General features: G+C 37.4%; 1 protein-coding gene and 1 long non-coding RNA gene across 2 annotated transcripts in view; one reads left to right on the top strand and one right to left on the bottom strand.

Annotated features, from left to right (window-relative positions):
• The window catches only part of Fas2 (neural cell adhesion molecule fasciclin 2), a 233,999-nt gene that overhangs the window by 122,106 nt on the left and 91,611 nt on the right, over positions 1-20,282 (bottom strand). The gene's annotated exons all lie outside the window — the stretch shown is intronic.
• The window catches only part of LOC143147695 (uncharacterized), a 43,148-nt gene continuing 29,693 nt past the window's right edge, over positions 6,828-20,282 (top strand). The window contains exon 1 of the long non-coding RNA XR_012992325.1: positions 6,828-6,864. This is a non-coding gene — a long non-coding RNA (uncharacterized LOC143147695). The remainder of the gene's footprint in view (positions 6,865-20,282) is intronic.

Genomic DNA, 20,282 nt, shown 5'->3' with positions numbered 1-20,282 from the left:
GTTGACGATGTCACACTCGATCGCGTACGAAGATTGTACCATCTATCGAAAGGACTCGATCGTTGTAGTAAAATTAATAAATATATTGGATAGCTCGGAAAGTTATTTTGTTTTCCAAAATGGAGAATGTATAATTTAGTAAAATGTTTATATACTCTAAAAAAAACGTGTTTCATTCTCACAAAAAAAAAAAAAAAAACGAAATGACTTTCCGAATAACCTAGTATAATCAGCTTGGAATTTTTAGGAATGATAAGTTACTCTAGGACTATCATAATCGTGACATTTGTGGTGTAACAACTGTCGGGTTGTCTCGAAAGTCATTTCGTTTTCCAAAATGGAGAATATATAATTTAATAAAATGTTTATATACTCTAAAAAGTGTGTTTCATTCTCACAAAAAAAAAAATAAAATAAAATGAAATAACTTTCCGAACAACCCAAGATATTCACCTTTCGAATACCATCGACTGCATCCTTTTTGTTTTAAATCTACGCTACATTCGTACACAATCGTGAAGTCGTGCAAAGTAACTTTGCAATATTATTTCCAAAATTAATCTCCCTTTTCGTGATATTTACCGCGCCGAAAATAGCATCCCAAAGTATTGTTGCGTTCCCTAAAGGCCACCGAAATTACCATTCGTTTCTCGATTATTCCACGTTGTTAACATTCGCGTACCAGAAACAAAGAGAAAAGAACAATTGTTCTCGGCGAAAATGGAAGTTTCGTCTCGTTGATTCGTTCGAGATGCATCTACCCTCCGGTAAAAGAAAGAAAAAAAAAAACAAAAATAAAGAGAGAAAGAGAGAGAATCGATAGACTTGGCTCTCTTTCGGGGCGCGAAATTTCATCCGTGGCGGTGGGAATTAATCCAATTTAACGAGAGGTGAACGAATAACGCAACGCGTCGTAATTCACGCCGACAGCCACGGTTCGTTCCGCGACCGAAAACAATGGCTGGTCAACGAAGGAGAAACTCACCGGTTCCGTTCCGCGATACGACCCCACGGGGATCCCCTGTTCTCCTCTTCTTGCGTTAACGTCGCGTCACCATCGTCATCGTCGTCGTTGTCTCCAATCGAAACGAAACGCGCGCCCTTGAATTTCGAATCGAGCGAAGACACGAGTCGACAGACCCTACATCGTGAATATTCTAGGCAAACACACCGTTAATAATTGAGTAATTTTAAGAAGAAGCTCGAAACAGGTTGAATTAACTCCGTTGGTAGTAGTTCTAATGCCAATTTGAACTGAAACCTGTTATAGATAGAGTGTTGTGCAGTTTCGCAAACCCTACATCGCACGAAATGTGTCTTCGTCGACAGAAATTTTTACAAAGCTTACGTATCGCCCAAAATGTGTGGTTTGACACGCGTCACTGAGGAAACGATCGTTTCAGTGTTTTAACCCCTTGCCCACTGGTTTATGACGAAACGTATAGTTTGTATGTAAATATAAGTTTGATTTTTTTTTACATGAAAACTATATGTTTCGTTATTATGCTAAATGAAATTTTTAGTCGTGTTTATAATTTGTATCGTGAGAAAATGTTCTGTAGATTTTTACGTGTAATTTTGTTTGTGTTTTACAATTTTTGTTCCAATAAAATGTTACAAGTTGTGTTAGAATAAATGTTACGTACGTATTTACGTGTAATTTGTTTGATTTTTTACGACAAAAGAAACTTATTTACCACTTGAAATCATTATGTTACATCAGAGTAACATAAGTAATTAAGTTATGAAAAAAAAACAGGTAGGTTTTTTGTGAAGCGATTTTGTTAAAATTGCAGACTGGCAAGGGGTTTTTTAGCTTCTATGCAGAAGGTCATAATTTTTTATTCTTTTGGTTCCACACAAATTGGCATTGGAACTACCAAAGCAGTTAACTTGACCTGTTTGAAATTACTCCTTTTTGAAATTACTTAATTATTAACGGTGTGTTTGGCTGCAATATTCGCGAACAATTATCGAAGTGGACAATTAATGGTACTCGTAAATTAATTTATCCTTTCCTCGTGTAACTTCCAGTTTGTGTGATTTGAGGCAAATAGGAATATACCACCGTCGGTAGTTCTAGTGTTGAACCTTCGATCGCGGATGAAGTCTACGGGCGTACCGAACGCACATAGGCGTTTACCGCATACGATCGTCTAATCGCAGTGCGTGCCTACAGGGGAAGAGTTAGACGTAAATAACGGACGCTTCGATTTACGTTAGTCGTGGTGGGAGTAGAGATCGATATTTCTCTGCGATGCAATGTTTCTGTGGAGCGGGCAGCAGTGGAAATTCCCGTTAATAGTACGGAAAGTTTTACGTTTTCTAGATGTATGGAAAATATGGGTGAGAGTATAGTGAAAATATAGATGAGAGTGCAGTGAAAATATAAATAAGAGTGTACTGAAAATATATTGAAAATATAGATGAGAGTATAGTGAAAATATAAATGAGAGTATAGTGAAAGTATAAATGAGAGTATAGTGAAAGTATAAATGAGAGTATAGTGAAAATATAAGTGAGAGTATATTAAAAATGTAGATGAGAGTATACTGAAAATATATTGAAAATATAGATGAGAAAATATTGAAAATATAGATGAGAGAATATTGAAAATATAGATGAGAGTATATTGAAAATATAAATTAAAGCATATTAAAAATATAAATTGAAGTATAAATTGAAGTATATTGAAAATATGAATTAAAGTATATTGAAAATATATTGAAAATATAAATTAAAGCATATTAAACATATAAATTGAAGTATAAATTGAAGTATATTGAAAATATGAATTAAAGTGTATTGAAAATATATTGAAAATATAAATTAAAGTATATTGAAAATATAAATTAAAGTATATTGAAAATATGTTAAAAATTCAAATTAAAGTATATTGAAAATATATTGAAAATACAAATTAAACTATACTGAAACTATCGATGGAATAATACGAACTATATTTCGCGCTAAGATAGTACAAGAAAGCGGGCAAGCTACGCACGTATTTAGAAGTGTCCAGTGAACGAAGAGTGTAACAGTGACGGGTCGTTGGTGACCCAAGATCGCGAACCACAGATCATAAGAGCGTTTCGCGAACATAGTGTCGCATCACGATCGGTATTTTCTCCCCTAGGCACGCGTGGAGGGGGCTTTCTCGCCATCCGGCACCGTTCCATCCGGAGGACGTTTGCATAAAATTTCACGCGGCGTTCCCGCTACGAGCTAGCGAAGATATGGTGCCCAGGGGGTGGGGGTTTTACCGTTTCATCCATAGGGAACGACTTAGTCATTTTTATACAACCGCGTGTCTAGATGAGGGGGGACATTAGTAGGTGGGTCCGACCGGGGAATTCAATTTCGAGGAAAATTCAATTTTACTCGTGGAAAGTATCGATCCGACCGGTAGCGAGGAATTTTCCTTCGGTTTTCTCCTGGAGGAGAAAATGCTTCGTGTCGCGATGAATCCGCTTCCTTCCTACCGCTTCGAGCCGACGAGAGACACCTTGTTTGCGTTCAAGTCAAGTCGTTCCGCGCGAACGATCCTTTGATCGACTGCGAACCGTGTGACTCGGTTCCAGTGTTCTCGAGTTCGATTTATGGCAGTGTACACGACGCACCAGAAACGAGATACCTCGTTATACGAGAATCGATCGAAAATACTGTTGTAAAGTTCAGATTATAATATCTAGTATAATATCTATACTCCTGCATTATAATATGCGGGGATCTCGCGTATCTAGTAGTATAGTTAATGTATATATATGAATATAAAGTTCGAAGAAATGCGTATACAGTGATGTGTCTCGATGTGAACGACGACAGTATCGTGTGGTCTTTCTGATTCTGGACTTGGAACTCGACTAAAAGGAAAAGCCAAAAATGGAAAACGGCCAAACCATTGACCGCGTGGCGGACGACCAATACGGAGACAGTTCTTAAAACTGACATCGACTTCTGGTACCCTTAAGATCATTGTTGCATTCGCTCCAACAAATACGTTTCATATACCGAGTACATTACGTTCGAGGGGGCTCGAATGCATTTCAAAGTTACGTATTAGATTTTTTTGAGACGTCTGGATGACTTAGGATTTTTTACATGGCGCGATAATAAAAAATTGTTTGAATGCTTTTAACTGACGGTGAACTCCGTATAATAAAATGGTGGGTTCTTCTAAACTTTAGAAGAATATGCAGAGACGTTTGAACGGTTCAAGATTGCTTCGACGTATTTGGAAATGCAAGATAAAAATGGAAAAAAACAATCGTTTAATTGATTCTCTTAAATCCTGTATAATCGTTTTCAACACTCCTCGAATACATCAATTATTAGATTTTCTCCACTTGATCGAAAAACTACAAATTGAACAAGAACGCCAAAAATTTGTGTGTTTTCCCATCGCGAAATTTCCATTTCACAATTCGAACGTTAATTTTTGTACAAGAAGTAAACACAGTTAAAAACGCGTACGAATTCCGGGTCGTCGCTGTCGCGTCGAGTGCAACGCGGAATAATATCCGCGTGCAAAAATTGCAAAAGCTGAAAAACATAACTCGCACGCACGAACGGGAAGAATTATGAATATTCCGCTGTCAAATTTGTCCTCCGTACCGATATTATGAATTTTCGCAGCGTTGTCTGTACAACATTCTGCATCAAAATCGACTGAAAAATGTCTCTGCCGTGTTAGTAGTTTATTGTACAATTGTCCACGGATCGACGAACCATTTCGTTATCGGTCGTTGGTAACACTCTCCCGGAAGAATCTATTCCGAATTAATCCGTGGAAATAATCCGAGTAATCGGTCCGTCATTGTCCTCTTTGTGTACAATTTCCAGCGAAGAAGGCTCTTTCTCGCGTCAGTATAATCCACCGCGAACTTCAACCGTCCAAAGATATTACGACTTCCCCGTTATCCGACTCGAGGAAGCATTAACGCTCCGGCGCAGCTAGTCCCGCAGCTTCCGCGAAATTAAACTTTCGAAGTGCGCGCCGCCAGTCGAGCGAATCGAACGAAAGTTTCCGCCACGTTTACGAAAGAAGCTCGCGCCAGCGAGCGAGCGAGCGAGCGAGCTAGTGCGCGTCTATCGCGATCGAACGAACTTGCGAAACAAACGGAAGGAAGGAAGGAAGAGAGAGAGAGAGAGAACCGTGTTTTCAACCGCTACGGTGGACGAGCCGATAAACAGCGTGCTTACAAAGTAAAGAGACACCGAGCCGCAAGGAAAAGTGTCGTCTTTCTCGACCAGGAAAACGATTCCACTGTCTCGAGCCTCATGGTTCAATTATCAGCCTCGGTAGTGATGACGCATCGATTACGAACGATCGCCGGATGAACCAGGGATTCTCTTCGGCCTGCGTTACGTTCGCTTCGATACTCTTTATGCGATGCATAATCGACTTTCATTTGAAATTTTTTACTTGTGAATTTGAACAGTCGAGAATAGTACAATTTAGTTGATATTATTTTACGTTTGGAATGGAAGAAATTTGAAATTTTGAAAGCAATGAAAATTCCAGTGATTTACTAGAAATGGATACTTTTCTACGTGAAATAAAATTTGATTCGACTTGCCCTTGAAATTTTGTTCTGCGAATTTAAACAGTTAAGAATAGTACGATTAATTTAGTTGATATTATTTTGCGTTTGGAATGGAAGAAAATTTGAAATTTTGAAAACAATGAAAATTGTAGTGGTTTACTAGAAATGTGAAATAAAATTTGATTCGATTTGCCCTTGAAATTTTGTACTGCGAATTTAAACAGTGAAGAATAGTACGATTAATTTAGTTGATATTATTTTGCGTTTGGAATGGAAGAAAATTTGAAATTTTTGAAGAAATGAAAATTCCAGTGATTTACTAGAAATGGATAAACTTTTCCAGGTGAAATAGAATTTGATTCGATTTGCTCTTGAAATTTTGTACTGTGAATTTAAACAGTCAAGAATAGTACGATTGGATAATTTAGTTGATATTATTTTCCGTTTGGAATGGAAGAAAATTTGAAATTTTGAAAACAATGAAAATTCCAGTGATTTACTAGAAATGTGAAATAAAATTTAATTCGACTTGCCTTTGAAATTTTGTACTGTAAATTTAAACAGCCAAGAATACTACGATTGGATAATTTAGTTGATATTATTTTCCGTTTGGAATGGAAGAAAATTTGAAATTTTGGAAGTAATGAAAATTTCAGTGGTTTACTAGAAATGTGAAATAAAATTTGATTCGACTTTCTCTTGAAATTTCGTACTGTGAATTTAAACAGTCAAGAATAGTACAATTGAATATTTTAATTGATATTATTTACCGTTTGGAATGGAAGAAAATTTGAAATTTTGGAAGCAATAAAAATTCCAGTGGTTTACTAGAAATGTGAAATAAAATTTGATTCGACTTGCCCTTGAAATTTTGTACTGCGAATTTAAACAGCCAAGAATAGTACGATTGGATAATTTAGTCGATATTATTTTCCGTTCAGAATGGAAGAAAATTAAAAATTTTGAAAGCAACGAAAATTCCAGCGATTTACCAGTAATGGATAAACTCTTCCGCATGAAATCCCACCATTAAATAATTTATTACAAGTTAATATTCTGTTCTCTTCAAAACAGAACGAAATTCGAAATTTTGAAACCAATAAAAATTGCATTTATCTACCAACAAGGTATAAACTTTTCCACTCGAAATACCATCGAATTGTTTATCGTTTTCACGATACTTCGACCATCCAAATAATAATTTTGTCTATTTCTAATTTCAGATGACTCCCGTAAAAATACATCTCGGAGCGATGTCCGTCAACGCCGCCATTTTTGATTATTTCTCGTCAAAAAATTCGCGACAACCGTCCTTAAGGTACGTAACCTCAAATAACGAAAACTGTAAGCAAATACGTTAAAATACTTTCAAACAATTCCAAAAGAGTCTACTGTTCAGCTCACACGACAAATACACTTTAAATTTTAAAAAATTTTAAAACGATCAGATGTCTCTTCTTCGTTTCTTCGGTTGCACATTTCAGGATTCGATCTTTTTCCAGCAGCACACTTAGGCTTCTTCGGTGTCTCGGTCTCCTCCGGTCTGTTCCAAGTTTCGTCACCGTTTCAGTCTCGTCAGCTACCTACTTAACCTCACCGCAGTGTCTTCCGTTTCACCAGCTTTCCGCTTCGCTCGCCTCCCAGCCGCTCTTCCGAGTTCCGCTTGTTTCTTAAGTCTTCTCTCCTAATCTCTGCCTTTGTCTCGCTCATTTTTCCAGTCCTCCGCTGCGCTTTACCTCCGTTTCGCTCGTTTCTCCGACCCTCTATACCAGACCCTACCTTCGTTGCACTCGTTTCTTTGACTCTTTATAAGACTTTGGCCTCCTCTGTTCCACTTCCGCTAGGCTTTGCATACTCTCAAACTTTTTCCTCGACTTTTCCTTATTCTCCGTGTATCGGAGGTCTTTGCGAATATAAAGTCTCGTACGTTGACAATTGAGCATCTTTTAATTCGAGAAAATCATAAAATATACAATATTATAATATTTATATTATTCGTAAAGCTTGTACAAATTTTCGTCTATCAATAGTACAATTGGATAATTTAGTCGATATTATTCGTGAAGCTTGTACAAATTTTCATCTATCAATACTACGATTGAATAATTTAGTCGATATTATTCCTAAAACTTGTACAAATCTTCGTCCTCCATGTATCGAAGGTCTTTACGAATATAAAGTCTCGTACGTTGACAATTGAGCATCTTTTAATTCGAGAAAATCATATTATAATATATAATATTATTATTATTATTATATTATTCGCGAAGCTTGTACAAATTTTCGTCTATCAATAGTACAATTGGATAATTTAGTCGATATTATTCGTAAAGCTTCTACAAATTTTCATCTATCCGGGGTACAGTAACTATCGCTAAACCGACCCAACGAACTTGTAATTATTCGTTTCGAACGTGTCGTAATTAATTCGGTAGCTTATACGGAGAACGTGATCCCGATATCGCGCTCAGACCGATCCACGGATCGATGTTTTTCCCCTTTACTTTGTTTCTCGATCTGTGTCGAACTTTTATGGAACGTTGCACGATGTGAACGTTGAATAGACGTTGGTGAATTTTTTTTTCAACGAGCGTGAGAAAGCAACCGATCGCGGAGAAATTCTCGAGAAACGGTCGATCGGTTTGAAGATCCGTTGCAAAGTTCACGTACACGTACATGGTTACTGAACGCGTTCGCGGCACGTTGATTTCGAATTTGGTTTAATTGCAGGCCCGTACATGACGGTGTAACTGTTGGATAACGTACCGACTTCTTCGCGCGTACGCATCGATGCGTTGAAAACGCGCCACGGTGTTTCCTTCGGAACGTTCCACGCGCGTTTATATGGAAATAGCGGAAGCCGTGGATGTAGACCCCGATTCTGTGTCAGTTCTATTACGTTGCGTTCGGTGCGAGAGTGAACGTGCGGTGCGTTATACTTTCTGTTCGGTTATACTTAGCAGGTACTGTTACGAAGTATTGCACGATTATGTGAAATTATTCCGCGCAACGTTTTTAGCGTAAACTGAACTAATAAATTGGATAAAACGAGCTCGGGGAAAGGCAATTCTTGGATGTATCCAACTAGAGTGTCTGTATAGTAACTTCGAAAAATTCGAGCTTGTCTTCCACAACCGTAACACCTGTTGCGATTGTTTAAACAAAATTAAGCCTCATTGTTCGTGTCTACGGTAACCAAACGAAACCTAATCGTACGTTTCTCACTTCCAAGTTTTAAAAATACACCCCTGTCGTCCACATGACCTACTATATAATTTAAAAAATTCCCCCAAAATCGTCGATACCCCAGCATCTACCGTATCTTTGAACAATCTCTCTCTCTCCAGCCACAATCTTCCACTCTTAAAAAATTCAAACCTACGTACTACCAGAATATTCGTAGTAATTTAAAAAATTCCCCCTGTCGTGCATAATCCTGGAAAATTTCCTCGTGGCGCACACGTCCTCTCAATATGTTACGGATATTAAATATCCAGCGCGAAACCGCGCGTAGTTTCGATCCGGAATCCCCCAAACTCGACTTTTTATCTTTAAGCGAGGGTGTTACCACCCGTAACTTGAATTTTTTCGCCCGGTTTCTCGCTCCTCGTGCTTTCGTGGCCCAGACGAAACGTTCGCGTACCTGAACCGATAAGCTGTGACACCCGCAGACCAAATTCTCCGATCTCTCGTCACGATTCCACGTAAAGGTCCTCAGGTTCTTCGAAACCAACGATAGAATTCGTATCACTCCAGAAAAGGTAATCGGAGCTTCTTTGATAATTATAAGTACATTTGGATATAGATGAAATGTGTCTGTTTGGTTCTATAGTTACAAGAGAACTTCGTAGAGGACTATGTATAGAGAACAGTAAACTGTTTAGAATTGTAGATAGTAATTGTTTGGAATTGTAGAGATGGTGAATCTATTTCAGAGTATGTGTGTACTGTAATATACTGCCCTCGAGTGTGGATTAGGTAGATTAATTTAACAATACCAAACTAGGTAGACTAGTTTAACAATATCAAACTAGGTAGACTAGTTTAACAATATCAAATTAGGTAGACTAGTTTAACAATATCAAACTAGGTAGATTAATTTAACAATATCAAACTGTATGTAAGAACACCACCTATTGAATAAAGTTAGTCAGTTACCTACCAAGATCTGTGTCTAACTTTGAGACTCTGTCCTACTGAAATCATCGATATATTAAAACGGTGTTACGATTTCGTTTTTAGTAATATTTTATAAAATATCGTTCGATACTTCAAAAGGCTACGATTCGTTTTGTAGTCTCTCGTAAATAATTTTATATTAAACTAAATGCACCAAAGTGACTGGTCAAGATATGTTACATAGAGAAACTGTGGCTCCTCTATGATTCTGCTATTTGGCGATCTTGACTACACACCGGGACAATCTCCTTATTTAATACCCTAACAAGGGATGTAGATCGCCTATTAGTTAGATATAGTATAGTTCTTAGAAAAATATTCGACACATATTTCTTTTTATCTGCTATTATCCATATCTAGAGGGCTAGGAAATCAGCCCCCAAAGTTGGAAGAGAAAAACACATTTCCCTGGATTCCATTTCGAAAATAATGAGGCCTAGAATAAAGTTACTTAAACAAAAATTGCGTATTTCTGAACAATGCATTTAAGCTTCTAAACAATTTTGCAAAAACTATCGGTTCGTTTGAAGCACGTATTACAAATTTTCCACTTTTCATTCTTCTTTCATACAATTCATTATTAAAAAATACGCAATTTTTGAAAACAACTTTCAAACAACTCTCTCTAGATCTCCTCATTTTCGAAATATCGAGGGAAATGTATTTTCCTCTCCAACACCTTGAGGGTACTCCTCCTAGATACGGATAACAAGAGACAAAAAGGAAAAAATACGTGTGAAATATTTTTCCAAGAACTACATTACCCATAACTTTCGTTAAAATCAGCGATTTACATTCGAGCGATTTCCCTTGCAAGGAATTCCCCCGTGAGAGTTAGAACGCGTTCGGGGGACCACCTTTCGTCTCCGTCCCCGTGTCGTCGCGCAGCGACAATAACAGTCGGTCAATCATCGTTACAGACGCATCCTCCCACGCCCGAAACTACGGAGGATTCGGCCGGCTCGAGCGTCGCACAAAGGGGCGCCCCGGAGACGCGGTCTAACGCGTGTCCACGTTTCGAGCTGATTGCGTCCTCGCTGACCATTAGGCCGGATCTGCCAATCTTCGAAGCAATATAAAGCCACGAGGCTTTATTTATGCGCCGTGGCAACGCGCGCGCGATGTATATTCCATCCACTTCTCGCCACCTCCTGAGCGCGAGAATCGTCGAATCGGACTCCAGAAACCACGCCCTTACATAAACAGTATAATTGCGGGGGCGTCCGGGCGAATGTATAGCTCGCAGGGGCTACATCACCACCGAGAGAGAGAACTCTCTCTCTCTCTCTCTCTCTCTCTAGAGTATTCCCCATTTCGCTTTTATCGTCCTCGTGACAAAACGACCTGTTCGCCTCCGCGGAGCGGAACAGAGGGAGATTCTCGGTGCTGCTCGCCTTCGAGAGACCTGCTCTTCTTCCGCGTCTCACCCCCCTTCTTCTTCTTCTTCTTCTCTTCTTCTGTGGGGAGATTCATACGCAGGGACATCGAAGAAGAGGGCGAGCGAGCGTACCATCTACGAATCCTTTTCAAGAGGGGGGAATGGGACGGAAACGCGAATGCGTGAAATTAGGGTCGAGGAATAACGCTGTTTACGAAATCTTCCGGGCGTTGTTCGTTTAATTTTCCTCGAGGCTTTCTGGACGTTACTTCGGGGGTTGGATTGGACCCTGATGGGTGGTCGTTGCTTCGAAGGGGGTTTTAATTGTGGGTGTACTTGGAGTTATTCATCTTGGGGGTGGTCTCTATTGTTGGAGGTTGATGGAAGTCTACCAGGAGGAATCGAAGATCTTGGGAAAATATTGTATGTAGGAAAGACCAGTGGAAGGATTTTTGTTTTATCGAGTGGGTTATGGTAAAGATGAGATTAGAGTACAAGGTTATTAAATCTTCTGGTTTGCTGGACATTACTTTGGACGATCGGTGGTCGTTGGTTCGAGGGGTTTTAATTGTGGGTACTTGGAATTATTAATCTTGGGGGTGGCTCTATTGTTGGAGGGGTTGAAGGAAGTTTACAGGAGGAATCGAAGATCTTGGAAAACTATTGTATGTAGAACAGAAAGGGCTAGTTGAAGGATCTCAATTTTATCGAGTGCACCATGAAAAAGATAAGATTGTACACATTTTCTGGTTTTCTGACGTTACTTTCGACAAGGTGAATTGGACCCTAATTGTTGGTTTGAGGAAGTTTTATTTGTAGATGTACTTAGAATTATTAATCTTGGGGATGACTCTATTGTTAGAGGGGTTGAAAGAAGTCTAAAGGAGGAATCGAAGATCTTGGAAAACTATTGTATGCAGAACAGGGGAAGCTATTTGAAGAATATCACTTTTATCGAGTGCAATATGACTAAGATAAGATTGTACTAAATCTTCTGATTTTCTGACATTATTTTAGACAAGATGAATTGGGTCCTGATTGTTGGTTTGAGGAGGTTTTATTTATGGGTGTATCTTGGAAAACTATTGTATGTAGATCAGGGGAAGCTATTTGAAGAATATCACTTTTATTGAGTGCAATATGACAAAGATAAGATTGTATTAAATCTTCTGATTTTCTGACATTATTTTGGACAAGGTGAATTGAACCCTGGTCGTTGGTTTGAGAAGGTTTTATTTGTGGGTGTATCTTGAAAAACTATTGTATCTAGATCAGGAGAAACTTTTGGAAGTATGTCACTTTTATCGAGTGCAATATGACAAAGATAAGTTTGTACCAAATCTTCTGATTTTCTGACGTTACTTTGGACAAGATAAATTGAACCCTGGTCGTTGGTTCGAGGAGGTTTTATTTGTGGATGTATCTTGGAAAACTATTATATCTAGATCAAGAGAAACTTTTGGAAGGATGTCACTTTTATCGAGTGCACCATGAAAAAGATAAGATTGTACTAAATCTTCTGATTTTCTGACGTTATATTGAACGAGATAAATTGAACTCTGGTCGTTGGTTCGAGGAAGTTTTATTTGTGGATGTATCTTGGAAAACTATTGTATCTAGATCAGGAGAAACTTTTGAAAGTATGTCACTTTTATCGAGTGCACCCCGGAAAAGATAAGATTGCGCAATATTACGAAACAAGGGGCGTAGTTCGTTTAATTTTGTCGAGGCTTTCCAGACGTTGCGTTGGTTGTGATCGATTGGACGCCGTTGAGTGATTGTTGCTCCGGGAGGATTTTAATTGTGGCTCTACTCGGAGTTATTAATGTTGAGGAGAACTATGATGTATTGCAAGAGGTGGGTCGAAGGAAGCCCAAAAGAGGAGAAGATCTTGGAAAAAGATTGCACCCGGGACAAGAAACTCCGACGAGAACCAGGCTTTCAGTTTTATCGAGTGCACCACCAGGAAGATGAAATTAGGTTAATAACTCTCCGATGAGCTCAGAGACACGTCTCGTTTTTCACGAAATTTAACCCAACTCCATCGAGAGCCGTATCGCATCGAAACTAACCAGTACATCGATCATCGAATGGAGATTCATCCAAGGTACAATATTCCATTTGTGACGATCGAGAATAAAAACTTTTTTAAAAGATTATTTCAAAAAAAAAAAAAAAAAATAATAATAATAATACACCTCTCGACCACAATGTTCACTTAAATTCAGTTTCGTTCCTCCAATTCGGATCCAAAGTCGTTTCACGTTCGATTCGTCTCAACCAATGGCTGATCCTGCACGTTAATCGCTCGCGGTCTGTCCCGATACACGTGTCCGTCTTCGAAAATTTCTATTCGAAATTCCAACGATCTCGGGTCGTCGCTGGGACGTATCCGAGTCTCTCGTACAAATTGACACGGGTCACGTTCCGAACCGAACACCTAGCACTCAACCTAAATTACAGACCGGAATATATCTAGCTTTATTCTCGTACCTCGTTTTATTACTTTGGATGTCGTACCCGGAGAATTTTCATTGCGGTCCGGGCTGGATGAAGCTTCCGTACGAAAATGTTAATTTTTAATTAAAATATTCCACGTTAATTAAAACTCGCAATCCCGTTTGAATCGGGTCGTAGGTATTTCCCCATCGATTCAAATATTAACCTACGATCAAACACGATTGTAATTGTACCATAAAGTCTGCGCGAAAATTAATGTAATATTTGCCGGTGTAAGAGAATTTCACCGCACGTATGTTAAATACGTGTGCAAATACACGATTCGGTTCGAGACTCGTAGGAACCAGGTGAACAGGGGTTGGGGGGAGGGGGGATGGAAAAATACGAAGGCAACGTTTGCACTGTTCCGACGAAACAGGAATTAGTATCGTACGTTGGCCGACTACGAACCAGCAACGAAACACATAGCGAAAAATTTCGAGAAAAATTTCGCGTGCTGGAAAACCTGAAGCGATTTCTTTTTTTTTTTCATTTGTTTGCGTTTAACGGTGCGCGATCGAAACGTAATTAAAACCGGAATAATTAATGGAGTCGGTAAACCATCGTCACATGGTAGCGAGTTTTAATACATTTATCCGGCAAGAATGGACGTAAACATTAATGGTAAAACGGTTCGGGGGAGTTCAAACATCGAGGTTGTATATGTTACGTTAAACTGTGGTAAACTGTTACGTTTCGTGTCGCGTATTAATGACTTTGCGAACTTATTACTTAAATATCGACAGGTTGCATTGAACTTGCGAACGCTAATTTAAAAGCTACATATTATGTTCTAGCTTGCTGGGAAATCGATAGTATTATTGACGAGGAGGGAAAGTATTTGGGTGAGTGTCGGGATCGAGTGAATACTTATTCCTGTGGGTCTAATTTGACCCTTGTCGTGCGTGGGTCTCTTCGGACCCGGGGTAAATTTTGTGAAAAACTTTTGCTCGATTATACGGTTAGGAGAACTTTTATTGGAAATTTAAAAGAGTAGGATTGAACGATTGAATTTTTATTCAAAATATTTGGCAAAGTTAAATTATGGGTCTGTCTGGACCCAGACGTGGTTCAGACGAAAACATCGAGGGTTGAAATGCATAGAAATATTTTGCAAGTTGGATGAATTTCAGGCGCATTGATATGCGTGGAATTGTGGAAATTGTTGTGTGTAAATTGAGCAATAAACTGAACGAATGGAGCGTTGAAGAAAGGAGTTTTTTTTAATTTATATTTTAATTTGAATTTACGTTGCGCTTCTGCGTTTTGCTTGGACGTGGAATTGTTTGCCGTAGAAACGCTACCAGTCCTTGATGTTGTACTAAATACTAATTTCAAGGATAAATATACTAAGCATTTCCAAGTTATTAAGGTACATTCTGCTGATGCACTTGCAACGTTCCTAGGTCGGTATTATACAGTGGGCACAATGGGCGCAGTAACTAGAGGCTACGAACCTCCTAAGGCCTTCAATGCGTTCATTAAGGTTGCTTTAGAGAAGAACAAAAATGTCGTTACCATTATTGTGTTTAAGGTGGGTCGACGGTAACGAATGTGTCTAAATTGTACAAAGATCATACCTAGATCGTATAATGACCAGATTGTCTAGATCGTATCAAAACTGTGACTTTAAATCAATTGTTTAGATCCTATTCAAGACCGATGTGTATGAATTCTATTTTGAATCAAAATGTTTAGATCCTATTTTAAATCTGAATGTTTAGATCCTATTTTAAACCAAAATGTAAGATCTTATTTTAAACCAAAATGGAAGATCTTATTTTAAACAAAAGTGCAAGATCCTATTTTAAACCAAAATGTAAGATCTTATTTTAAACCAAAATGTAAGATCTTATTTTAAACCAAAATGTAAGATCTTATTTTAAATCAAAATTCAAGATCCTACTTTAAACCAAAATGCAAGATCCTGGTTTAAAGTAAAGTGCAAGATCTTATTTTAAACGAAAATGCAAGATTTTATTTTAAACCAAAATAGAAGATTTTATTTTAAACCAAAATAGAAGATTTTATTTTAAACCAAAATAGAAGATCATATTTTAAACCAAAATAGAAGATTTTACTTTAAACCAAAATAGAAGATCCTATTTTAAACCAAAATGTTTAGATCATATTTTAAACCAAAATGTTTAGATCATATTTTAAACCAAAATGTTTAGATCATATTTTAAACCAAAATGTTTAGACCATATTTTAAACCAAAATGTTTAGACCATATTTTAAACCAAAATGTTTAGATCATATTTTAAACCAAAATGCAAGATCCTAGTTTAAAGTAAAGTGCAAGATCTTATTTTAAACCAAAATGCAAGATTCTATTTTAAACCAAAATGGAAGATTTAAAGACCAAGACGTCTAGACCTTATTTTCAAATAAAATATTTAGATCCTATAAACACCAAATTGTCTAAATCCTACGAAGACCAGGATGTCTAGATCCCATAGAGACCAGAATGTCTAGATCCTATGGAGATCAGGATATCCAAGTCCATCCAAATCCCATGAAGACCAAGATGTCTAAATCCTATGAAGCCCGAAATATCTAGATCCCACAAAAACCAAAATACCCTCTGAAAGCCAAGTCGCCTAAATCGTACAAAGACCGAAATATTCAGCTTTCATCCTACACATATTTCGAATATTTTCCTTCCAACGAAAACCAAAACTATTCGTATCCTAAGAATACGAAGAGCTGCCTACGTACTACTTTACAACCAGAATATCCAACTCCTATGAAGACTACAGTGAGTTCACGGTCTACAAAGACCACTGTGTGTGTACTTAGGTTTCATCAACCTCCTCGTATCCACATACCTCTCTCAGACCTAGCCAGAATCAACGTAGACCAATACTGATACAATGTCCAGATACATAAACGCGCCTACAACCTACCGATATCTCGATTCAAATACAGAGTGTACTTCGAATCGAAATTTCCCCGGTTAAAAGAAAAATGAAAATATAATTATTAATTTTTGATTATCCTCGAATCTCAACAGTATCTTGGAGCACGATATCCCTCGTAACAAAATTACACCTACAACCCACCAATATCTCAATTCAAATACAAAGTATACTTCGAATCGAAATTTCCCCGGTTAAAAGAAAAATGAAAATATAATCATTAATTTTTGATTATCCTCGAATCTAAACAGTATCTTGGAGCACGATATCCCTCGTAACAAAATTACACCTACAACCCACCGATATCTCGATTCAAATACAAAGCGTACTTCGAATCGAAATTTCCCCGGTTAAAATAAAAATGAAAATATAATCATTAATTTTTGATTATCCTCGAATCTCAGCAGTATCTTGGAGCACGATATCCCTCGTAACAAAATTACACCTACAACCCACCGATATCTCGATTCAAATACAGAGCGTACTTCGAATCGAAATTTCCCCGGTTAAAAGAAAAATGAAAATATAATCATTAATTTTTGATTATCCTCGAATCTCAACAGTATCTTGGAGCACGATATCCCTCGTAACAAAATTACACCTACAACCCACCGATATCTCGATTCAAATACAAAGCGTACTTCGAATCGAAATTTCCCCGATTAAAAGAGAAATGAAAATATAATGATTAATTTTTGATTATCCTCGAATCTCAGCAGTAACTTGGAGCACGATATCCCTCGTAAAAAAATTACGCGGTTTCTCTCCCCTTCCTCCCTTTTAAAACTGCTTCCCCAATCTTCAGGCAATTCTTTGCTTTCTTTATTTATTCCCGCGTGGCAGAAACGTTTAAAAAATCGCAATAGAAGACGAACGTGCCCGGAATACGGCGTACACCTTTGCTTGAAACGGGTATTTTATGAATCTACAGGTTGTAACCTTGTTCTTCTCGTTCGATTAAAGCTCCTCTCTTCCCTCAGGGGCGACCCCAGCCCGCGCCGACTAAAATATCACCCTCGCCGCGTTTTCCCGAGGCCTGGAGTTTCACGCTTCGCGTATATTTATTCCGTCGAACTTGCTCCGGGATTTTATTTATCTTTTCCCTCCTTTTTCTCCGCGGAGCCGATGAAGCCGTTTTTACCGCGTCGCCTTTTAAAAAGTTGCCCGCTGGAAGAGCCCCCGGAATTATTTATACGATCTTCATCGCGCGGGTGTAAAAAAAAAAAAAAAAAGAAAAGAAGAAAAAAAGAAAGTTACGACCGCCAACGTCTTTCGTTCATCCGACAGTGAACAATGTTAACCCAATGTTTCGTGTTTTCCTTCTTTTTTTTTTTTTTTATTTTTTATTTTCTTTCTTTTTGTTTCCAACCCTTCCCCACTCTTCGTTTCGCAGCTCGAGAGAGAGAGTTTCATAAGAGGCTTTGGCATCGTGTTGCGTTCGCTTTCAAGCTTCGGGATAAAACAAAGGGCAGAATTTTTTAATAACAGTAATCTCGAAGCCTTTCCGACCCATCTCCTTGGGGCGTTGCCTTTTTTAACGTCGACATCGTTGTAACGCGATTTTTCCGCGAATTTTCCAACGAATTCTCGCACAGGACGTGCTCGTTCCAGCGTGCTCTAATTATAGCCAATGAAATTTCGTTGTTTATACGCGGGTTGTTCGTGGCTGCTCTCGATGCATAATTCTTCGATTGTTCGAAACATTTACTCGGTTTTCCTATTGGAGAATTCAATGTGGTTTTTCCGAGCGTTTTTTTGTTTGTTTGTTTGTTTGTTTGTTTTTTTTATTAATTTACCACGCATCCGTGGAAAATTTCAAACGAACCTCGAGGACGAATTACTGACAACCTATTTAACTAGTACTTTTTTATTCAAAACAACGAGACCTGAAGTAAATAAATTCCCTTTCGAAAGATCATCCAAAGACAAAATTATTATTACAATGACGTATTAACGATATTGTACTATCTCTATATTTTAAAATTGAATTGATATTGCAACGAAAAGTATGCTTTGACATTACCACGAATAAACTATTGTATTCGGATATTAAATGTAAGTGTATTGAAAGTCACCAATGATAAAAAAAAAAATTATTTTATTCGCCATCGTGACAATCTCGAGTAAAAATTGTATTATTGCTCAATACACCGTTGCTGTTCTCGCCAATGATATAAAATATTCAAATTGCCACCGGTCCCTTTGTATCGTCGAATTTCTTCTCCGCGAACAACAATAAAGAAAATATGGAGCACACTACTCGTAGAGGTAAACCAGAATGGACCTGTTAATTTTGCATACTCGGTTTGCCTAAGTAATCAACAACTTTAATCGCGAGTTATGGCGCTATATAATGCAGTTACTCCTTTTATCTCTCCGAAGGCGAGGTTATACGTATATTGCTCGTTGTAATAACGTTATCTACTCGGAGCCACTACACCACGTGGAATCGTAACGCTTCCGTAATGCTACGCCTTCCGTTATTTAATTTTATAACTTCGTTTACACTTCTGAAAAGATACGGGTCGCGTTTCCACTTTATAGGGCTTTGTTTGAATCTCATTACGGTACACCGTGAACTACAGTTACCACGGTCCTTGCGTGGAATTCGAAATCGTTTCCGTCCGGATTCCAAATCCATTCAGAAATGTGCAATTTGTCGAATTGGAGGAATGCTTGAATTTTCATTAAAAAAAAAAATCTTACTCCGATACTTCTTCGTATCATTCGAACGGTCTCTGATATCGATGTAATTATCCAAAAGAAACAAAATAAATACGTATATTTTAATTTTACTCTCGAGCAATTGAACATTGCTAAAATAATTTGTAATACAGTTACAACTTTGTAAACTTAAGAAAGAAACTTATTTCAATTTTTCTCTCGAGTAATTGAATACAGTTAAAACAATTTACAACACTATTATAACTTAGCAAATTCGAGAAAGAAACCTATTTGAATTTTCCCCCCAAGAAATTGAATATTATTAAAATAAGTTACAACATCGTTTCAACTTCGAAAACAGTGAAAGTTTAACCTCTTAGCGATCGAATTGGAAGAATGCTTGAATTTTCATTAAAAAAAATCCCACTGCAATATTTCTTCGTACCATTCGAACAGTCTTTGATATCTATGTAATTTTCCAAAAGAAACAAAATAAATACGTATATTTTAATTTTACTCTCGAGCAATTGAACATTGCTAAAATAATTTGTAATACAGTTACAACTTTGTAAACTTAAGAAAGAAACTTATTTCAATTTTTCTCTCGAGTAATTGAATACAGTTAAAACAATTTACAACACTATTATAACTTAGCAAATTCGAGAAAGAAACCTATTTGAATTTTCCCCCCAAGAAATTGAATATTATTAAAATAAGTTACAACATCGTTTCAACTTCGAAAACAGTGAAAGTTTAACCTCTTAGCGATCGAATTGGAAGAATGCTTGAATTTTCATTAAAAAAAATCTTACTGCAATATTTCTTCGTACCATTCGAACAGTCTTTGATATCTATGTAATTTTCCAAAAGAAACAAAATAAATACGTATATTTTAATTTTACTCTCGAGCAATTGAACATTGCTAAAATAATTTGTAATACAGTTACAACTTTGTAAACTTAAGAAAGAAACTTATTTCAATTTTTCTCTCGAGTAATTGAATACAGTTAAAACAATTTACAACACTATTATAACTTAGCAAATTTGAGAAAGAAACCTATTTGAATTTTCCCCCCAAGAAATTGAATATTATTA

This window comes from Ptiloglossa arizonensis, chromosome 1 (genome assembly GCF_051014685.1).
Source record: "Ptiloglossa arizonensis isolate GNS036 chromosome 1, iyPtiAriz1_principal, whole genome shotgun sequence".
NCBI classification, from domain to species: Eukaryota; Metazoa; Arthropoda; class Insecta; order Hymenoptera; family Colletidae; genus Ptiloglossa; species Ptiloglossa arizonensis.
The sequence above is the reverse complement of the archived record's forward strand: the minus strand, read 5'-3'. Positions and strand labels throughout refer to the sequence as shown.